The 21,879-nt window shown below is 35.6% G+C and overlaps 1 long non-coding RNA gene and 1 pseudogene across 1 annotated transcript; both read right to left on the reverse strand.

The window, feature by feature from the left end:
- Positions 1-6,178: 6,178 nt before the first annotated feature.
- LOC148790820 (serine/threonine-protein phosphatase PP1 pseudogene) lies at positions 6,179-16,055 on the reverse strand (annotated as a pseudogene).
- A 4-nt stretch (positions 16,056-16,059) lies between these two features.
- Positions 16,060-20,873, reverse strand: LOC148790821 (uncharacterized). The gene is made up of 3 exons (XR_016077796.1): positions 20,347-20,873; positions 18,067-20,246; positions 16,060-17,949 (listed from the first exon to the last, which is right to left on the reverse strand). It is a non-coding gene; the product is annotated as an uncharacterized LOC148790821 (long non-coding RNA).
- Between the last annotated feature and the right edge of the window lie 1,006 nt (positions 20,874-21,879).

Consider the following 21,879-nt stretch of genomic DNA (forward strand, 5'->3'; position numbering starts at 1 on the left):
AAAATATAAATAAATATTCACTTGTGATTGGTGCAAGACTAGTCCAAGCTATCGCCAACCAAACTTGCATCATTGACAACCGTAAATATTGGTCACATGTTGAATTAAATAAATAAAACTTTATGGAGAATAATTTATTTAATATATTAAAACAAATAAATGAATAATTTAATTTAATAAAATAAATAAATAAAATTTCAGTTATTTTTGGGACAAGATATGTATAGCCTATTCAACACCAAACTAATCCGTTGTTCATAAATTAAATCATTAATTAGATGAATAATTTAATTACGTAAATAAATAAAATCTATGGATAATAATTTACCAACTTTTGGAAAAATAAATAAATATCCAAACTATCTAGATCTAAACCCAATCCATTAACAACCCTAAATAGGTAACTCAGGAGGGAGAGAGAGAGAGAAATAATTTGTTTATAAACTAAAATAATTTAGTAAGTTCAGTAAATATTTTTTAACTTAATAGCATAACTATATAAGTAATTAGGTGAGAAAATGAGAGGAACAATGAATTTCCTCACCATGATTTGGGCTCTATATGAATTTTTGTTCATGCTCAACCTGGACTCACACTTTTGCATAAAAATGTTCTATTGATCCCGTTAATAATTTTAATCCAGGTTGAGAGACCTAACCTACAAATAGCCCTAAATATTAGGCTTAGGGAGAGAGATTGAAATAACTAAATAGTTAAATAATTTATTAATTACCTGAATAATTTAGTAAATTAAAAAATAGAAATCTATGGATAATATTTTACTTAATTTTATAAAATAAATAAATAAACAATTTAATTTAATAAAATAACTAAATACTCATTTATTATTGGGTGTCGGGTTGAATCAAATAAAAACAAATTTATATATAATAGTTTATCTAAAGTATTTAAATATATAAACGAATAATTTAGTTTAGTAAAATAAATAAATAAATAAAATTTTATTAATTATTGGGACGGAACAGGTACATGCTATACCACACTAGACCTAACTCGTTGATAACCCAAAAAATAAGGATCCAGAGAAAGAGAGAATAAATTATTAATTAATTTATTAAACTAAATAATAAAATCTATATATAATGACTCAATTCATTTAGTAAAATAATAAATAAATATCCAATCTATCTAAAACCAAGCCCGGCCCATTGATAACCCAAAAAATATTAAACTCGGGGAGGGAGAGATATAGTGAAATAATTTTTTGATAAAATTAAATAAATAAAAATTTTTAACTTACTAAATTAAATATATAAATAAATTGGTGAGGAAATAAGAGAGTAATAAACAATAACACTTTCCTTGCTGGGCTCAACTCAAGAGATAGGTCTAATGGTTGGGTTGGGCTTAAAGTTGGGCTTCAATATATTCTAATAAATTAAATCAATAAAATCTTTTAACTTTTTAAAATAAGTTTATAAATAATTAGGCAAGAAAAAGAGTGAGTAATTAGCTCTTTTTTAATGGCATCATTGTAAATAGTTACATGTTAGCAACAAATATGGAAGAGAGATTTCTAGAAAATGAGAGAGACAAAGAACAAAAATTTCCTTATCGCAATCCGAGCTTTATATGATGGTCGGGCACAGGCTCAAAATTTGGGCTTAATGGTTGGCCTAGGCATAGACTTGGGCCGTAATAAGTTCTGCTGATATAAAGGCAAAGCCCAAACCAGACGTGGCCCAACCAATGAAAAGGTTTAACCCCAACCGATACCTATCTAATTTATAAACCTAAATATTTTGCTCAGGTTGGGGGGGAATGTATGGATTATTAACTATTTGAATAATTTAATAAATTAAATAAATAGGAACCTATGGATACCAATTTAGTTAATTTTGTAAAATAACTAATGATTAATTTGGTTTAATAAAATAAATAAATAAAATTACATTTATTATTGGGACGGGACAGGTACATCATATCCAACACCTCACAAAACATATTAGTTACCCTAAAAATAGTCTCCGGGAGAGAGAGAGAGAGAAAAATAATTTGTTAGGAAAATAATTAATTAATTAGTTAATTAAAGAATTCAATAAATTAAGTAAATAGAAATCTATGGATAATAATTTACTTAATTTTATAAAATGGATAAATCAATAATTAACTTTAACAAAAAAATATAAATAAATATTCACTTGTGATTGGTGCAAGACTAGTCCAAGCTACCCCCAACCAAACTTGCATCATTGACAACCGTAAATATTGGTCACATGTTGAATTAAATAAATAAAACTTTATGGAGAATAATTTATTTAGAACAAATAAATGAATAATTTAATTTAGACCTAACTTGTTGATAGCCCAGAATAATTTGTTAATAAACTAAATTATTAATTAATTGAATAATTTATTACACTAAATGAATAAAATCTGTAGATAGTAATTTTTTTAATTTAGTAAGATAAAAAATAAAGAAATATCCATGGTATCTATGACGTCCATGTAATTGGTTATTACAAATCTATTCATTAGTAAAATCATCTAGTGAGTACAGACAACCATAAGTTGTTGAATCAAATTTTTATAATAAAGATACACCACATTCTTGCAATCTGGAAATATGCTTGCAGATCATATGGGTAAAGTATATGAACTGCTATCAAAATTCACACTTGCAACAGATTGGGCACCCATATTGACAAGGAAAGCAATGCATACCCCTACCCCTGATGTTTTATTATAATTATGAGTCTTAAACGAAATAAATCCATTTAAAGCAATCAAATAATAACAACATTAGAAGATATTTACAGTTGCAACAACAGATTGAGTGCCCATATTGACAAGAAGATATTTAAACAACATTAAACAAGAATAAATCCATTTCAAAGCATGTGGTTAACTTTCAAATGTTTCTTTGCCGGTGTTGGTATGGATTAAAATTCGAGTACTTCGTCAACACCAGCATGTGGGCACAAATTCATGACATATTGCATTTTTTTGGTCTTTTACAGGCTAAGAACCAAGCTGAGCATATCTCCAATTAATAACTAATTGCATTCAATCTCATCCAAAATCCCAATAGAAAAGATTTCTGTTTCAATTGGTAATTTTTTGAGGAGTTAGAGTAATGTGTCCAACATTGATTTGTCAGAAAGATGTGAATAAAGTTTTGGACAGGGTCATTATTGCTAAAAATTCATGACTGTTGGCAAACCGCAAACCTTTTCCTTCTGAACAATTAAATGACCAATGAAAATTAAGAAGCACCGGAGAGAAAATTGGACATACTGATTTGTACTCAAAAGGGAGCTAGAAAGTTAAAAATCTGCCCAGGGAGAGGAAGAGAGAGAGATTGCACAAATGAACCAAAATTCAAAATGAAAAAAAAAAACCACGATATTCAAGCATCTAACAAGTCCCTAAAACTATCTCAAACATCAATTAATTGTTGCAAAATACAACCAACAACAGTTCTTTGTCTAATTAGGAAAAAATGCTAAAAAATGTATTATAACAGATTTATTAAATTTAGGCAAAGCACATCAATCTAAACCAACTCAAATTACAAAGAAAGAGAGGACTTGCCTATCAAAATAAAATTGAGAATCAAAAGCATTACCTAGTAATCTGATTCCATCATCACCAACAAGAATAATAATCTCCTTGGCCAAGCTCGACTCAATATTTAGGGCCAATGGTTGGGTTGGGCTCGTACTTGGGCTTGAATATGTTCTTTTGCAGGGGTGGAGCTAGAAAATGTTCATGAAGGGGCCAAAACGTAAGGTGGAATTTGGGGGTCTGGGGGGAATAAATATGGATGGTTAAAGGAGGGACACCCCATTGGGGTGGAGAGTGGGGGAGGGGAAATTTTAGGGGTGCAAGTCGGGTTGTCCCGAGTTAACAGTTTACATTGTTTCAGGCTCACGCTCAGGTTGGGCCTATTGAAATTTTGACAAAATCCCAACCCTAACCCGGAAAAGTTGCACCCCTAGAAAATTTACATGGAATAGTGGGGATTTTTTGGCCATAGGGGGGCCATGGCTCCCCTGGGTCCCCCCTGCCTCCACCCCTGTTCTTTTGATATAAAGACAAAGCCCAGCCTGAACTTGGCCTAAATTAGATAAATAATTTTTTTAACTTAATAAAATAATAGATGTTTATTAATGGCATCATTACAAATAATTAGATATTTACCAACAATTACGGAAGAGGGATTTTTAGCAACTTTTTTAATAAAAATAAATTAATAAAATTATTTAACTTAATAATATAAATAATTACGCAATAAAATGAGAAACAAAGAATTAAAAATTCCTAGTTGTGCTTTGGGCTTTATACGAGGGTCGGCCTCAAGCTTAAGGTCTAGGCTTGATGGCCAGCCTAGGCTCAAACTTGGGCTTGAATATGTTTTGTTGATATGAAGGCAAAGACCGACTTGAACCTGGCACGGACCGTGAACCGGTTTAATCCCAACTGAGACCTAACCTATTGATAGCCCTAAATATTAGGCTAAGAGAGAGAGAGAGAGAGAGAGAAATAACTTATTAGTTAAATATTGGTCATGGGTTGAATTAAATAAATAAAAATTAATGGAGAATAATTTATTTCATCTATTAAAACAAATAAATGACTAATTTAATTTAGTAAAGTAAATAAATAAAATTTCAATTATTATTGGGACAAGACATGTATAGCCTATCCGACAACATAACTAATCCATTGATAGAGTTAAAAAGGGAGAGAGAAAGAGAAATACTTTGTTCATAAATTAAATCATTAATTAATTGAATAATTTAGTTAAGTAAAAAAATAAAATCTATGGATAATAATATACTAACTTTTGGTAAAATAAATAAATATCCAAGCTATCTAGATCTAAACCTGATCCGTTGACAACCCTAAATATTTAACTCGGGGAGGGAGAGAGAGAAATAACTTGTTTATAGAGTAAACAATTTAGTAAAATTCAATAAATAACTTTTTTAACTTAATAACATAACTATATAAATAATTGGGTAAGAAAATGAGAGAGAAACAAAGAATTTCTCACTGTTATATGAACGTCAGGCTCATGCTCAAGATCTAGGCCCGAAGGCCAACCCAAACTCAAACTTGGGCTTAAATATATTGATATAAACGCAAATCCCAATCCAAACCTGGCCCAACCCATTAATAATTTTAATCCCAAATGAGACCTAACCTACTAATAGCCCTAAATATTAGGCTCGGGGAGAGAGATTGAAATAACTTAATTTTTAAATAAATTATTAACTATTTGAATAATTTAGTAAATTAAAAAATAGAAATCTATGGATAATATTTTACTTAATTTTGTAAAATAAGCAAATCGATGATTTAATTTAATAAAATAACTAAATATTTATTTATTATTGGATGTTGGGTTGAATCAAATAACTAAAAATTTATACATAATAGTTTATCTAATGTATTAAAATATATAAATGAATAATTTGGTTTAGTAAAATAAATAAATAAAATGTCATTTATTATTCAGACGGGATAGGTACATATCCCACTCTAGACCTAACTCGTTGATAGCCCAAAAAATAAGGATCCAGAGAGAGAGAGAGAGAGAGAGAGAGAGAGAGAGAGAGAGAGAAATAATTTGTTAATAATATAATTTATTAAGCTAAATAATAAAATCTGTAGATAAAGATTTAATTCATATAGTAAAATAGAATGAAAGAAAATCTATAGATAAAGATTGCATTTTCTTTTTTTTCGTGGGGTGAATAGAATGAAATTGAAATAGAGAAGGCTCATGTAAGAAAAAGAGTTAGGATTTAGGCCGTTATTCTTTCATCTGATTGAGAAAATCAGAACTGGAAGAATATGAGCTTCTTGTATCCATCAGATCGACCGAACAATTGTCACTGGAAGTAGTCACGAATATTTTTCTTTTTTAAGGGATCACAGATCTTCTTTACAGACAGGTCTATATAACATAGAAAAGCAGGATGACCATGACGTGTACGTGTGGGATGAACCAAATCCTCATTGAATTTTATTTTTCCATTAGAAGGGGCTCGTACCTATTCTGCAGTACCTCCTGTGAATACTCCGCCGGTATGAAAAGTTCTTAATGTTAGTTGAGTCCTTAGTTCTCCAATAGATTGACCCGCAATAATACCTACAGCTTCCCCCAATTCGACCAAGTCGCCACAAACCTTTTCTTTCTAAACAATTAAATGTTTGGTTACCACCAATCAACATCAAGAAGCACCGGTGAGAAAATTCAACATACTGATTTGAACTCAAAAGGGAGCTAGAATGTTAAAATGTGGCCCAGAGAGAGAGAGAGAGAGAGAGAGAAAGAGAGAGAAATCCAAGATTAAATCCAAGCATCTAACAAATCTCAAACCTCTATTAATTATGTGACAAGCTATCACACAACACAAGACCTACTTGTCCTATTTAACTTATTAAAATAAATAAATGAATCATTTAATTTAGTAAAATAAATTTCTTAAGATGCAAATAAGTAAAAGCATTTGGTTTACTTTCAAATTTTAAATAACTCTTTGCTAGTATTAGTATGGATTAAAATTCTAGTACTTCGACAACACCAGCATGTGGGCACAAATTCATGACGGATTGCATTTTCTTGGTCTTTATAGGCTAACAACCAAGTGAGCATATCTCCAATTAATAAGTAATTGCATTCAACCTCATCCAAAAATTCAATAGAAAATATTTTGTTTCAATTGGTAATTTTTTGAGGAGTTAAGAGTAATGTGTCCAAAATTTATTTGTTAGAGAGATGTGATTAAAGTTTTGAACAGGGTCTTTATAGCTAAAAATTCACGATTATTGGCAATCCTTTTCCTTCTAAACATTTAAATGACCAATGAAAATAAGAAGAACCGATGAGAAAAAAATCCAAGCATCTAACAAGTCCTTAAAGTATCTCAAACCTCTATTAATTATTGCAAAATACAAGCAACAACTGTTCTTTGTCTAACTAGAACAAAAAAAGACTTGGGAAAAGCACATCAATGTAAACCAGCACAGACTAAAATCACTAATCTCTAAAACAATTGAAGCATTACCTGGTTACCTGATTCCATCATCACCAACAATATAGGTTGCCATTCCCGCAGAAAGCCCAGCATTGTAAGATTAAACTTGTACATAATCATCAAAAAGGTATGGACCCAATACTGGCTCACTGCTGTTATATACACATTTGGGGTATTTTGGGGAGTTTGGGGTATCAGCAGAGGATGTGAGGCACCATCAGCCAAGCATAGTTAGCCAATGCAAAGTGTCTTCCATAAATCGATGGTGCCCTTGTATGATGAGATGAAGGTAGGCATTGCAACCTTCAGTGAAACATTGGCAGGGACTGGGCATAGGGGAAAGGTACCCCTTCACAAGTGGATTAAGTTCTGGTACTCAAAAAGCAAAAATAACAAGCACTTCACCCAGGGAGAGAGAGGAGAGAGATTGCACGATTAAACCACAACTCTAAAGGAAAATAGAATAAAAACCACAAAATCCAAGCATTTAACAAGTCCCTAAAACTATCTTAAACCTCTATAATTTATTGCAAATTACCACAAACAATTGTTCTTAGTGTAACTAGGAAAAAAGACTAAAAATTGTATTATAACTGAGTTAGAAAACTTAGGCGAAGCACATCATTCTGAACCAACTCAGACTAAATCACTAATCTCTAGAACAACCGAAAAACAAAGAAAGAGAGTACTTGCCTATCAAAATAAAATTGAAACCAAAATCGTTAATTGGTTACCTGATTCCATCATCACCAACAATATAGGTTTCCATTCTAGCAGAAAAGCCCAGCATTATAAGATTAAAGGTGCACATAATCATCAAAAAGGTATGGACCCATTACTGGGTCATTGCTGTTATACACATTTTTTGGGCCTTTTGGGGAGTTTTGGATATCAGTAGAGGATGTGTCCTCTCTGTTTTCAATGCACATGAGGGGCACCATCACCCAAGAATAGTTAGCCAATGTAGAGTTTCCATAGAGCGATGATGCCTTTGTATGATGAGATGAAAGTAGGCATTGCACCCTTCAGGGAAACATTGGCAATGACTGGGCATAGGGAAAAGGTACCCCTTCACAAGTGGGTTAAGCTTTTGCTTGTCCTCAAGTAAAGACCTCAGCCATAAACTGATCATCCCCCCTTATTATTACCATTTACCGGATGAATTCTAGGATGAGAATACATTGAGTGGTTGGGAAACCTGTGTAGGTATTCTGATTCATTCCTTTGAATTGTCATTCTTATCACATACAGAAGAGTCAAGGAAGGGGAGAATATGAAATTCTTCATGCCCCAACATTCACTTCCAATTCAATATATAAATCAGCTCATTGATTGCCAAATTTAACCCTTACTTTGAGCTTGGTCTCAAATCTGTCACTGCACCTCATTGAGTGTTCAACCACATTTTGTCCCTTTGAACCTCAGCCGTCACCAATTTTTTTTTCTTTCCCCTTTTTTTTTGGTGTGAGTGCATTTTATGCTCCATCTCACACGGGGTATTTGCTTCTTTCTTCTTTTTCTTTTCTTTTTTTTTTGGTGTGAGTGCATTTTATGCTCCATCTCACACGGGGTATTTGCTTCTTTCTTCTTTTTCTTTTCTTTTTTTTTTTGGTGTGAGTGCATTTTATGCTCCATCTCACACGGGGTATTTGCTTCTTTCTTTTTTTCTTTTCTTTTTTTTTTGGTGTGAGTGCATTTTATGCTCCATCTCACATTGGTCACAGGCTTGAGGCAGATAACAATACTCATATTCCAAGTTGCTAGTTTTACTATTCAGCTCGGAATAGCGGAGTTAGGACCGACTCATGTCATAAACCGCTAGTTTTACTATTCAGTTCATGCCAGCGAAGTCATTTGGACTTTGTCCCTTTCTTTTTCTCTTTTTCAATTGTTGAACCTCATGCATTAGCAGTTCAGATGTGAACTAGCTCGAATGATTATCAATTATTCAATCAAGTGCATTGTACACATGAAGGTAGTTAGGGCTGGTCATGGTGAAAGTCATATTCAGCTTCCTTAACCTCATGAATTGTGATAAGTTTGGATCATTCACAAGAATAAAGTCTCCCACTTACAAAGATTTCTCTCACTCATTATATTCCCTCTTGGAATTCACCTAATAAACAACAATAAATTTGAGGAGATTTTCAGTTTATTCAGCCTATCAATGCATGTATGTATGTGTTAGGATAAAGGTTGTTTTGAAGATGGTTTGCATTTTGAGGAAGTAAAGGTGGAGGTTGAGTGTGGACTTGGGTCGAAAGAGAAAACACGAATAGGAGGAGAAGGAACAGAAGAATGGGATAAGGTGGGCAATAGCTATTAAAAACTCCAAATACCAGGAACTCCTATACATTAACTGTACAAAAAAAAAAAAAAACAAAACAAAAGAGAAAGTATTTCAAAAAAATGGAAGAAACACAACTAAGGTGGACAAGGGCACTACAAAACTACCCCCACAGATTATATGCAGAAAGAACACTTTGAAGCAGTAGTCTTTGAACTCATTTAACACCATATGAGGAGCTTAGAGAACAAAGGATTTTTTTTTCCAGAGTAAATTTCATTAAAAAATAAAACAAGGGATTACAATTAAAAGGTGATAAAACATCATCCGAAAGCAAAAACAATACTCCCACAACAGCAAACAGCAAAAGATGAGAAAAAAAAAATTACAGCACAAATCCAGGGTCAACACACAAAACCAAACTAAAACCATATTCCAAGAACTAAACAAAGCAACACTAGCCCTGATCAAGATGAGAAAATCTCCAACCAACCCTCTTGAACACTTCAAACAACAGCATCTGCCTCCTGTAAAAACCAGCAAATCAAACTTCCACAACTCCTCCCATCAATCGCACTTAGTCCTCCACGTCTGAAATCTTGACCCTCTCCCTCATCCCATGCCTCTCCACCTTCCTCTTGAGTGTTGCTCTTTCACTTCGCCTTTTCTTTTTCTCAAACTCTTTCAAAAGCCCTTCTAGCAAAAGCCTCACCACCCAAAAAGAATAGCCCTACAGATTTACCAACTTCAATATCCCTCTCCACTAGTTTCCTTAAGTCCACTCGACTCTTCCTTTTCCCATTATCTAAGTTCAAAATTTCATTACTTATCAAAGTTTTACCCACATCCCCCTTCCCTTTCACCTCAAGGACTCCAATCTTCAACTCCCCAACTTCATAACTGTCATGAATGTTAATTTGATCACTGGAGTTAATATCAATAAGAACCTTATGATTCGTAGCTCTAGAACCAACCTTCTTTGAAAAAACCCTCTTATATTTATTGCTGGGTCCAGTCTCAACAAGTCTCTCTTTTAACCACGAAAAAACCTTAGTAACATGCACCAAATAAGATTTACCTAATCAGTTAATCCTCTTGGATCCGTTCCCAAATTGGCACCAATCCTTCCGGTTAACACTTCCTCAACTAGAAAACATTGTTGTTCCTTTGAAGAACAATTAATACTGGAGGATATTCCTAAGTACTTCATCCCTTTGCATCTTCTTGTTTTTAAAAACACTTTGCTTTTCTCTCTTGCCAAATGAATACTTCTGGTATAGAACACAATATATCACTTTGCCTTTTTTGGAGATCCCAAGAATTTACCAGCTATTTAAATCTTCCAAAGGCCAGTTTTGGATAGCAATGATTTCAGACTTTTTAAAGTCAATTAGAGAAAATGACTTATTAGCATAAACTAAACTTTGATGCATTTGATGCTATTACTACAAAGAGCTTGTCCTAATGTTGAGATTTAAACAAGTTGCAATTGCATATGCTCACTAATTGCACACTTGCTTTTGTTATATTTGTGCAAGGAGGAGGAAGAGGGCCTTCCAATTACTGATCAGAAAAGTAGGCATGTTCCAGTGTTCAAAGTATGGAAACTGGAAAGTGCTTACTGCTAAGTGATTTCAATTAACTCAATGAAACATGCAGCCTGGTTTCTGGTTTCTGGTTTTTGGGATTCAAGCACCAAGTGGGATGAAATAAAATTGAGTTATAAAGCATCTTTTAGTTCTAACTGCCAAATATAATTAAATGGGATTTCGAGTTTCGATGAATCAACAACCACTTGTTTCAGATATCTCATATCCACTTTGAGATAGTACACTACCATATTAAGTTTTCAAGCTGCTGAGAAAGTCAAAGGTAGGTTATAGTGATTATGAACACACAAACGAAATAAAGAAAAGGGGAATCTATTAACCCAATTTTAACTTACCTTCACATCTGCTGAGAAAGTCAGTTGAAAGTTCATCCATCTCAATAAGATCTTCTCAGGTGGTTGATTCATCAGCTCCTCCACGTCCTAACGATTTATGAACAAAATACAACATATGAGCTAAAAAGTAGCAAATAACATTTCATAAAAAATCACAAATAAGCAGAAAACTTCTATACAAAGGCTATTTCACCTTACTATCATCAACTAACTCCACCAATTGAGGTGCTTTCCTCAAATTGAGGTCCGCCCATAGTTGTATCTAAGGTTGAAACATCAAAGTAATTGTTTCAATTATAGAAAATATTACTTATATAATTTTCAGTTTGTATCATCACCATGTGCTCAAAAGTCAAAATAGAAAAATGGCTTTCAAACAATTACAGTCCAGAATCAAGACTAAAGAAAGCTCAAACTTCATTCATATAAATAGTGATTTTTAGATGACAACCAGAGCATACCTTAATGATTTGAGATATCAACCGAAGCACTAGATGACAGAGGAAATAAAAAAAAAAAACACAGAGAATATTAATATTCTTACTGACCAGAAACTGCTAGCACTTAGGAGCACCCTACCAACTTCCATAACTTAGTAGAGGGAAAAATAAATTTAATCAAAATCAACATGATGCAACAAAAATCCATCTCAAAATATACATTTGTTCATAGATTGCAATATGCCAACGTAATTATAGAGGAAGAAAATAACAAAAATCCAACCAAAGTCGTCAGAATGACCAAATAAAGAAAAAAGAATGTGCAGTGCAACAACACAAAACATGTAACTTAGCATTGTACTTACCGAGCATATGGTATCAACTATTGTACAAGCAAGGGCAGAATAATGAAATAAACATAGATAGCAAACTCCAATCTTGTTTGAAGTTTACAGGCTTTCTATCATGCACTTTTTAGATAATCTTCAGGGTTCATATGAAAAGAACCTAATAGAATATTAGGTTAATAAGTTTTACTTCTTTGTACTTTGGCATGGAACAGAATATTCAGAAAACTATCAAAAAACTAGTGACAGGACCAAAATATTCTTGAAAATAGAAAAAAACTAACGACTGAAACAGCATGTATACTTACCCTTCAATGAAGTCCTGCGTGCCAATATTAACTACTGTACATCCAATAGCCTTAGCAGAATCGAGGCATAGTGTAAGATTTTCATTCCTTTCCCAAGGGTTCAACACCCTCTTTGTATTGATTGCTCGTTCATCAGTGTCCCAGGGACTGCTACATTGATAAGTTTACTACATCAAAGAATATGCCTTCAGATTACAAAGCCCCAAAACCAAGAAAGAAAACCATCTCCAAATTCAAATTAAAGCAAAGAGCTTAACAGGGAAATCACCATAGAAGAACGCCATCTTTTACAATCTCGAAGAGATCATTAGTGGAAGGATCTAGCAAATGATCTTTCTATGATATGTGTAAAGGTGTACTATGTGTAACTCTATTTTATGTTGGCCAGTAGATGCTTTGATTCCGAGACAGAGTGAGTAATGGACATATAATCGTATTAGTATGTAATGCAGCAACTGTCACCAATTATCGCCCATAAATGATAGAATGTAATATAAAGTGGTGGTCTTTAGGATGTTTAGGATGTAGGACTGAATTGAAGGAAAATATTTCTGTTATGGGGGAGGGGGGAGGGCTATATAGTGCGGTCAGAAGAGGTAAAAGGCCCTGTTTCTTTCACTGTTCAAAGTAACATGATAAGCAATTTTTTTTTTGTTTTGTTTTTTTGATCAGCAACAGAAAAATTGAAATATTAATTTAGAATAGAAAGATACAACTAGAGGTTGTAAAAAAAACAGCAAACCCAAAAAGCCAGCCCAAATTTTCACATGAGCCCAAAACATGGGTTGTCTCTGAATTCCTTGTTTAGCTAGGCCATCTGCCATGCTGTTTGCAGATCTTCTAAGCCATCTTATTTGGATGAGCATATCTCTACAAAGCTGTTTGAAGTGCCTGAATTCATTCCTTACCTGCCAAATTACCCTTTCCTTAGTTTTGATCAGCAACAAGCCCAGTTCAGATTTGCCGCACCACTGCGGCTAACCCTACTTCCCGCAGGCGTTGGTTGCGAATTGCTCAAGGGAGATGATGATAGACCATCGTTTTGGTCCATCATCTCCCCATCTCCTTTGGTCACGTGCCTACTTAAAAGGGCGCGTGGCTTTTTAAGGTTTGGGTCCACCCGATTTAAAAAAGTCCCCATTCACTTGCCTAGACCCATTAGATCCTGATGGGCCTTGGCCCAACCCTCTATCCCTTTGCCAATCACGTGTTACTTAAAATAACATGTGAATGGTTGACTAGCCTCGGTTCATTGGACCAGACTGAACCAGCTCACAGGATTGGCTTGAACCCTGAAACCTTGCCGACCTTTGTTCATTTTGTTTTGAAATTTGAACTGGAACAAGCCCATCTCCATTTAATTCCCCTGTCACCGACTGAACATAGGACCTGCCATCCCTCAGCCCACCTTGCCATGCAGACTTTCCCCAAGTGTTTAAATCATCATCTTTTTTCTCTTTTTTTCTTGGGAACCTCAGTTGCCTTAACTTCTCTTGTAGAGACTACACTGCCTTGCAAACCACACAATCAAGCCTGTTTTGTCTCTTCATCTTCCTCTCTTCTTCCCTCCTTCCATAGCTGGGCTTCAATGGAGGTAGCAAGCCAAACGGGGTAAACTAAACCATCTGAAACAACCTCTATCTTCTTTGGAATATCATTGGGTTTAATACCACCTAACATCACTACAACTGAAGGAGATCACAATCAAACACACCATCTAATCTTGCATCACAGACTACAACTATTGACTGTAATACTTCCTCCTTCCAGAGGTTGAAAAGTAACCCTAGCAATCTGACTATTACATTGTCCTCAATCACAAAACTTTTGGTATTGCAGAGAGGACACCATTTCGAGACTGTGGCAACACCAACCTCTGAGTGAATAATTAAAGCTGAAATCTCTACTTCATCTTCACCCAGATCTAACAAAGCTTTACAAGAGGCATAAGGAGTAATCACCATCGGCTTTTGCAGGTTTAATTCTCTGAGTATCGCCTGCGCAATACCTCTCCAATCCTTTGGTGAACTTGAGGTTTCCACCACAAATTTCTTCCCCTAGTTCTCCTTTTCTACTGTAGTTTAGAACTTCTTTTTCCTTTTTCTGCAATCAACCAGTTTCTGTCACTGGGGTCTTCCATTCTCTTTTGTATACCCCCTTTCTTTTCCTTTGCTATAGCCTCTACTTGTTTTGTTTTCAGCTGCTGAATAAAGTCACTCAGTACCTGTGCCACTGCCTTCCAACCATTACCCCTTCTACTTTCTGGGAAGCAGACCACCTGCTTCTTTCTTCCTCCAAAGAATTCCTGCAGAGTTATGTAACAACCTTTTGCATTCTTTTTGCATTCCAACTCATACCTCTTTCTTCCATCAAGGTTGAACTTCGTAAAGTTCATTTGTTTACTTTTCACATTCATTTTCTTTTATTTTAGTATTTGTTCCCTATGTTTTGTTGATCTCAAATAGGGGCTCCACCCCCTTCAGTTCTTTTAAGTTCCAACTCCTAAGTTATAAGTTGTAACTCTAATAAATTGTTTTGCCTACTTGAAGCAACACTGCAAGAAACACAAGCACAAAAGTGCAGAATACATAAATCCAAAGAAACTAGTTCAGAATGGGTAGAAATCCATCAACTTATTATTTTTAAATTCCATCGCCTAGGTGAGGGCTAGGTGCCTAGGTGCCCGGGCGCCCCGCCATGGTCACCTAGCCTTGCCTTGGCACCTTGGAAACTAAGAGCAACAATTCTTTTTCTTTACTTCTGTAAGTGCTTCCATGATGAAATCTAGTTCCCACTCAAACTTTGGTGGACAGCAAGCTGTATCTTTGTTTATTCATATCTATTTTTCATCATTAGTCACCCAAATTACCTTCTATCACACTGGAAAGTCCACTACTAGATATGGAAGTTGTAGCACCCCTACTTGTTTGCCATAACTTTTAGTGAGGATTATGAATTATGCCATTCTGATGGGACCCTATGATTTCATGAAACATGCACTAATCTAGACCATGATTTGATGCTAGATGCACAACTGAAATCTATAGAATTAGACATAAGCCGATAGATGCATATGTTAATGAAGTAACAAAAGTTGATTAAGCAAGCCAAAAGAGCCAGGCTATGGCATTTGAATCATATCTACCTGATGAGCACGACAAATGAGATCTAGATCATGTTTTTGAAGGAATTTAGTGACCTTGTCAGCTCCAAATGTATAAGATACACCTCTGTCATTTTCTCTCCATCCTTGTATATCTTTATCAGGATCAGACCATAAATCACGGAGAAGTCCCTGATCGGGCACATCAACAGGACGAGCAATATTCCGTATCTGATCCAAGTTCTTCAAGTCAGGGGACAATCCTCCATGCATGCAAAGGATCTTGTCATCAATAAGAGCAGCCACTGGCAAGCAGTTGAAGCAATCTGTAAATGTCTTCCAAAGGCGGACATTAAAACTTCTCTTGCACTCGTCATAAAACCCATATATTCGGTTGATGGAAGCACACTCATGGTTGCCCCGAAGAAGGAAAAAGTTCTCCGGGTATTTAATTTTGTATGCAAGGAGAAGGCAAATGGTCTCTATGCTCTGCTTACCACGGTCCACATAATCCCCAAGGAAGAGATAATTTGTGGAAGGTGGGAGTCCACCATATTCAAAAAGCCGAAGAAGATCAGAATACTGACCATGGATATCTCCTGCCAAAGAGTCAAGTAGTTCAGCAATGGAGATTTCATTATTAAAGCAAATGAATGGAGCTACACTTTTACTCCACACAAGATATTTGCAGTTTAACAGAAAATGTTGTAATTGAATTAGGGAACTTGGTAAATATGAAAATTATCTTTATGCATTTGCATCAGCTGTGTGCATGGGTAGATGCCCAACAAAACAAACAACTTGCTCTTTCCGGTACTTAATAAAATTCAAAATATGGCTGCCTTTTCTCTGAGATACTCATTACTCAATCGAAATCCACAATCATTTTTCTCAAATATCAATCAAAACAATCATAAAAGCATGTAGATAATGGGAGTTGTCATTTTTGTATCTAAGATAACAGGCTTTGGAAAGGCAAACATATGCTGTTACCATGTGTTAGACAATGTCTGTTATAAAATCTGATTAATCTTAACACCTATGATGTGACACATAGGATGAAGTCAACAAAAAGATAAATGCTTAGATATGAATATTTGTCCTCTATTAGTTCTTTATTGGGTAAAAACCAACCTGGTGGAGTCTGTGGATGAGACACTGATCCTGAACATTACAGGAGTTGGTCCATGAGGGTCCCCCATGTTTCATTGATCTCGACTTGTTCAACACTTGATTGTTCTAAACATGTTCACCACATAGTTTGGCTAAGGCAAACAACATCAGGGAAAGAAAGTTGGATGCGAGTGTGAATTCACATCCAGTTAGTCTTCTTGGCTCTATGTTCCCTGCTCTCCCAGGCCATTTGAACGACCATCACCAATCTTGTAGTTCTTTCCATTGGCCCTTTACTCCCAATCTTTTCTTCTCTCTTTATTCTCCTTTACTTTCTTCTAAAGTTCATCATGGATCTTTCCATGCTACAAAATGGAGAAAATCTCATTTCAATTGAAGCTAAAACCTTTCCCTCCATCATATTTCTGACCCTAGTGACTCAATCTTTCAATGAGGGAGAGTAGTAGGAAAAGTGTGAAAGAGACGTAATTACATGACATTCAGATTTTCTGCTCACAGGCATCTGATCTAATACATCTCCAAAACTATGGGATAAGTTCCTTGGAATCTTGGACAGAATAAGCATTTTTTATGGTAAAGAAAAATTCATTAAAACAAAATGAAGACACAAAAATAGGTTGTAAGGAATTACCCACAAAGGACAAGAGAACCAACAAGCATCCTAAACTCCCCATCATGACTAATCAAATAAGAACTTACATAGACTAATGGCGGTATGGCACACATAATGGGTATGTCACACTTTGAAAACTATGACCCAAATATAAGAACCATTACAAACAAGAAAAAACAAGGATTCTCTCAGACCTCTATCCAAAAACCATACTCCAAATATGGTTACCGGTGTCAACTAAACTCCTACCCCATTCTTTTTTTTTTTTGATAATTAACTCCCACCCCATTCTTTTCAATTGAACCTCACATAGTGTTCTGTTTCTAAAACTTCCCCCGATTTCTGCTCTCTTATTTCCCCATCTTCCAACTGTTCAGAAAACTCCCCTCCTAAATATAACACTCCCAACACTTCCCTCATTTCAACTTGAGTTTCTTTACCAATGACTTTCTTCAGGATAAGCATTTTTTTAAGTGGTATATGATTATATTGCTGTAAAGCAGGGAAACTCTTCATTTATAATGGAGTATTGAGATATATACTCAGATGAACAAAACAAAGAACAGAATGTACACAAGACAGCTTGCATCAGAGAGAGAGAGAGAGATGGAATCCCAGTTACACTGGATTGCTTAGCTGTAACCCCTGGAATTGCTGAGTCCCTTTGCCAGCAGATCAGGTATCACTCAGTCCTATGCATAACAACCTCTATGATGGAAGCTTTTGAGTCAAAGATCTGGCTGTAGCACTCTATCCAGATAGCTTAAAAAAGAGCAAATGGTGTTACTTTATTTTAATTTTTGAGAAAGGATAACAAAATATTTGATTAACTAAAAGAGGTAGTACATGAGAAGATGTACATCAGAGAAAAAGACATACACAAGGTGATGAGGACCAAATCGCGCTGAGTCTGGCAATGACAGCTCAAACAATGTGAACTAAGGTCATCAAGTCGTATCTACAAGATCAAACACATCAAAGAGCCCGAGAGGATGACCCAGGCAAGGGGACTCTAACAGGCAAGTTAGTACCAAGCTGCCAAAGAGAACCAGAGCTAGTGGGCAGAGAATCAGAGCCGAGAGCTTAGTAAAGTAAGTGTATGTCCAATACGTCCAAAGGTGATAAGCCTTATCCACCCGTTGCTTACAAAGTACACCCTCACAGAGTCATGGTGGCCCTTATCTGGTTCCTTGCAAAGCGGAAGGAGCCGAGTTTAACATTGCCAGGTGGGCATCGTGTCCGCAGACTTTCCAGGGGCACTCAATGGTGTGAATGGATGAGGAGAGACATGCCCCATAGGCTGGATCCATCCTTAGGTAGGAGGTTGTTGAACAGAAACCCTGCTAGAAAGGCCAATTTATAACCCTGGCAGGAATTTTTTGGTAAGGGAGGAAAAAGGAATGTGTATATTCCGATAGGTAGAAGGTTAGAACTTAGAAGGGTGGGATGTTTTCTGAAAATCTTGATGAGCTTCCCAACTCTGCTGGGTAAGATAGATAAGGAATACATGCATGGGGGAACAGAAAAAAATAATAATGGGTCTCAAGATGGATATGATCAGGGTGTCTGGCAACAAAGCTATATCAATTCCTCAGTCAACTAGCTCAGTTCTGTTAAAAATTTTTATCACAAAATGCAATGATGCCCAATCATCTCTACTGAGACCAAAATTTTTTTTTATATGACTGCTTAGACATGATCAAATTTAATCATGCCTCAACATATAATATATAAGCAAATGAGTCTAATCTCTTTGGTAAGATTATGCATGTTATAGATGACATAGTAAGACAGAAGGCATTTATACTAATGAGTTCTATTTGCAAATTTCAGGTGCAAATATAATTATCATTTCCATTTTCAGGATTTGACATTGGAGAAAGTAATTTTGCTTTGTTATGGAGAACAAAAAAAGGAACCTCCTAAAACCATTTCCAATAAGTTTCAGATTTATCTTGACACGATGCATTGCAATGTTTTGAGAAATTGGTGCAAAACTGCATCAAATTACTTGCAGAAAATAATGGATTTTTAGCTCCTCTAAAGTGCTACAAGAAAAGGTAAAGTGCAAAAGGCATCATCAGGCTGGCATAGAGATACAAATGTGGACAACCAGAAGCAACACCAAAAAAACTTAAAAATTATTTTCATTTGACTCATAAATCACAGCCATAAAATCTAATAGACCATTCAGGTATTGAATGGTCTTTATATTTATTTATTTTAAAAGTCAATAGACCATTACTACTAATATAAACAGCAATAAAAGGTACTTGAGAAGTTGACAAACCATTACAAAGGAATATAACACAAAAGGATCTACCAAACAAAATATAAACAAAGGAAGGCATTTTTAAAATAGATCATTTAAACAAACCATGTACCCTATGTTTCAAATCCAGAACAATCATCCAACAAGCCAAATTCTCTGAAAACTGGACTCAACTTGATTCAGTTCAACAGAGACATTTACCAATTATACTGGGTCAGCTACATTTATCATATCATAATTCCAGCCCATCCTAGGTCCCTCTGCCAAACCACGAGTCATCAGGTCATTTCTCAGTTTTCACAACCTCAACTCATAGCTTTTGGCATTTTCCTAGTACCTAGATGACCATCAGCTCGCATCAAATAACTCCTTATTGGTGCTCTAGAAGGTTTCCGAGAACATTTCCTTATTGGTGACAGTTGCTGCATTACATACTAATACGATTATATGCCCATTACTCGACACAGCTCTGTCTCGGAATCAAAGCATCTACTGGCCAACATAAAATAGAGTTACACATAGTACACCTTTACACATATCATAGAAAGATCATTCGCTATGATCTTTTATACTCACCCGAAGGAAGACTTCAAAATCCTATACCTCCTCGTCCATGTCCCGATACGATTCGATCAAACACGCAGCCCTCTCTTCCTCAGTCAAAGACTCTCCAACGGTTTTCAGCTCCGACGTCCTGGAACTGCGGGATCTCCCTCGCCCGATCTCCCTCAGTCAAAGACTCTCCAACGGTTGTCACTCGCCCGATCTCCCTCCTCATTGAGAGGAACTGCAGAAACCAGCCGCCAAATCAAGAAAATAGACAAAACATCGAAGAAACCCACAAACAAGAAAGCTACTTGGGTTTTAGGGTTTTGAGGATTACTCACATAGGAATTCAAGCTGCGAAGCTCCACCTGAGTGAACTGGCTCTGGAGCCATGGATCGCCATTCGCAGGTAAGTCTGAGGAAATCGAGTGGTTTTGTTCTCTGTTTTCTCTTTTCTAAGAAGCACGATATCGAGCTCTTCTCTGAATGGAAAACACCAACTCTTATATAGAAATTAATCGATGATCTCTTGCTCTCAGGTCGATTGATAAGGATTTAGACCGTTACAAAATCAATTTAAATGACAAGGTAAAGCGTATCAAAGATTGCAGAATAAATACCACGATTCTTACAACGGTATATTTAAAATTCTAACAGAATTAGTCATCGAGCGGTGGTGGCCTTCGGGAATTACCGTGTCCTTCACCTCCATCCAAAGTAGCCAGACAGATCAAAAAGGGAATAAGCAGCCAGACAGAAAAAGAGAACGGAGTGGGGAGAGGGAATTTTCAGAACGTCCGAAGCCTGTTCATTGGCCGGGCTCGGGCTTGGGTTTTGTCAAAATTCTAATGGGCCTGGCCGGAAGTCCGAATCCGAGATAGTGTAAAGTTGGGACCGAAGTCCGGATTGTGAGAGTCCACGTTTTATGCACTCGTGGGCCACATTGGCATTTCGACAAAAATACTAATATTAGCGGGTGTTCAGCCGTTAGCTGAACAAACCCGGTTTAACCACCCGCAAAAAGACAAAATTCAAAAACAGGGCTTCTTTCAAAAGTTTTAAGGTCATTCGAACTCTCCCCTCCCCATCTCTTGTCCTCATCTTCTTCGAGCCCCAACCCGAGCATCCCGTTGGCCACTCACCACACACCGGCGCGTTGGACTGTGGAACAGAGTGGTGAGAGGGAATTCTGAGAATGTCCGAACATAAGAGGGACTCTATCATAATACAAGGTATGATTTGAGAATTCAGAATATGATGAAAGTGTCCCTTACATAACTGTTTAATTTATATGACAAGTAGGGGTGTACATTCGGTTTGGTTCGGTTCAAACTGATGACCTAACCCACTATTTAGTTTGGTCATATCCCTCAATTGAACCGAACGAAACAGGGTTTAAACTGAACCAATCCATACCGTATTTAAAAAATAAAATGACTGAGTTAGTAGAAAAAGGGAAAAATCAAACAAGAGTTAGTAATTAGTAAATACTAATTAGTAATTACTCTTTGATAGTTTGACTCCTAACCCAACTCGGGCACTCCAATGTGTTGTCTTTTGTGTTTCCCACTTACTAGTTACTATTAATTACTAAACACTAATTAGTAAAGTAGTAATTAATTTAAATTAGTGTTTTTATTTAGTATTGATACTAACAAAAATTCCGATTGGGCTCAATGCCTAAAGGGAGATTTAAGAAAAAGAGTAATATATAAAACAATAATTAAATTAAGGGAAAATTCCTAATTAGTACCGTATACTTTGGGCCTAGTGTCACTTTGGTCCCCAAACTTTAAAATGTGACAACTCAATACCTGAACTTTCAAAATGTGTCAATCCAATACTTGTCGTTAACCAGCCCATTAAACAGTCGT

This window comes from Nelumbo nucifera, chromosome 6, assembly GCF_055504915.1.
Source record: "Nelumbo nucifera cultivar China Antique chromosome 6, China Antique-T2T, whole genome shotgun sequence".
NCBI lineage: Eukaryota > Viridiplantae > Streptophyta > Magnoliopsida > Proteales > Nelumbonaceae > Nelumbo > Nelumbo nucifera.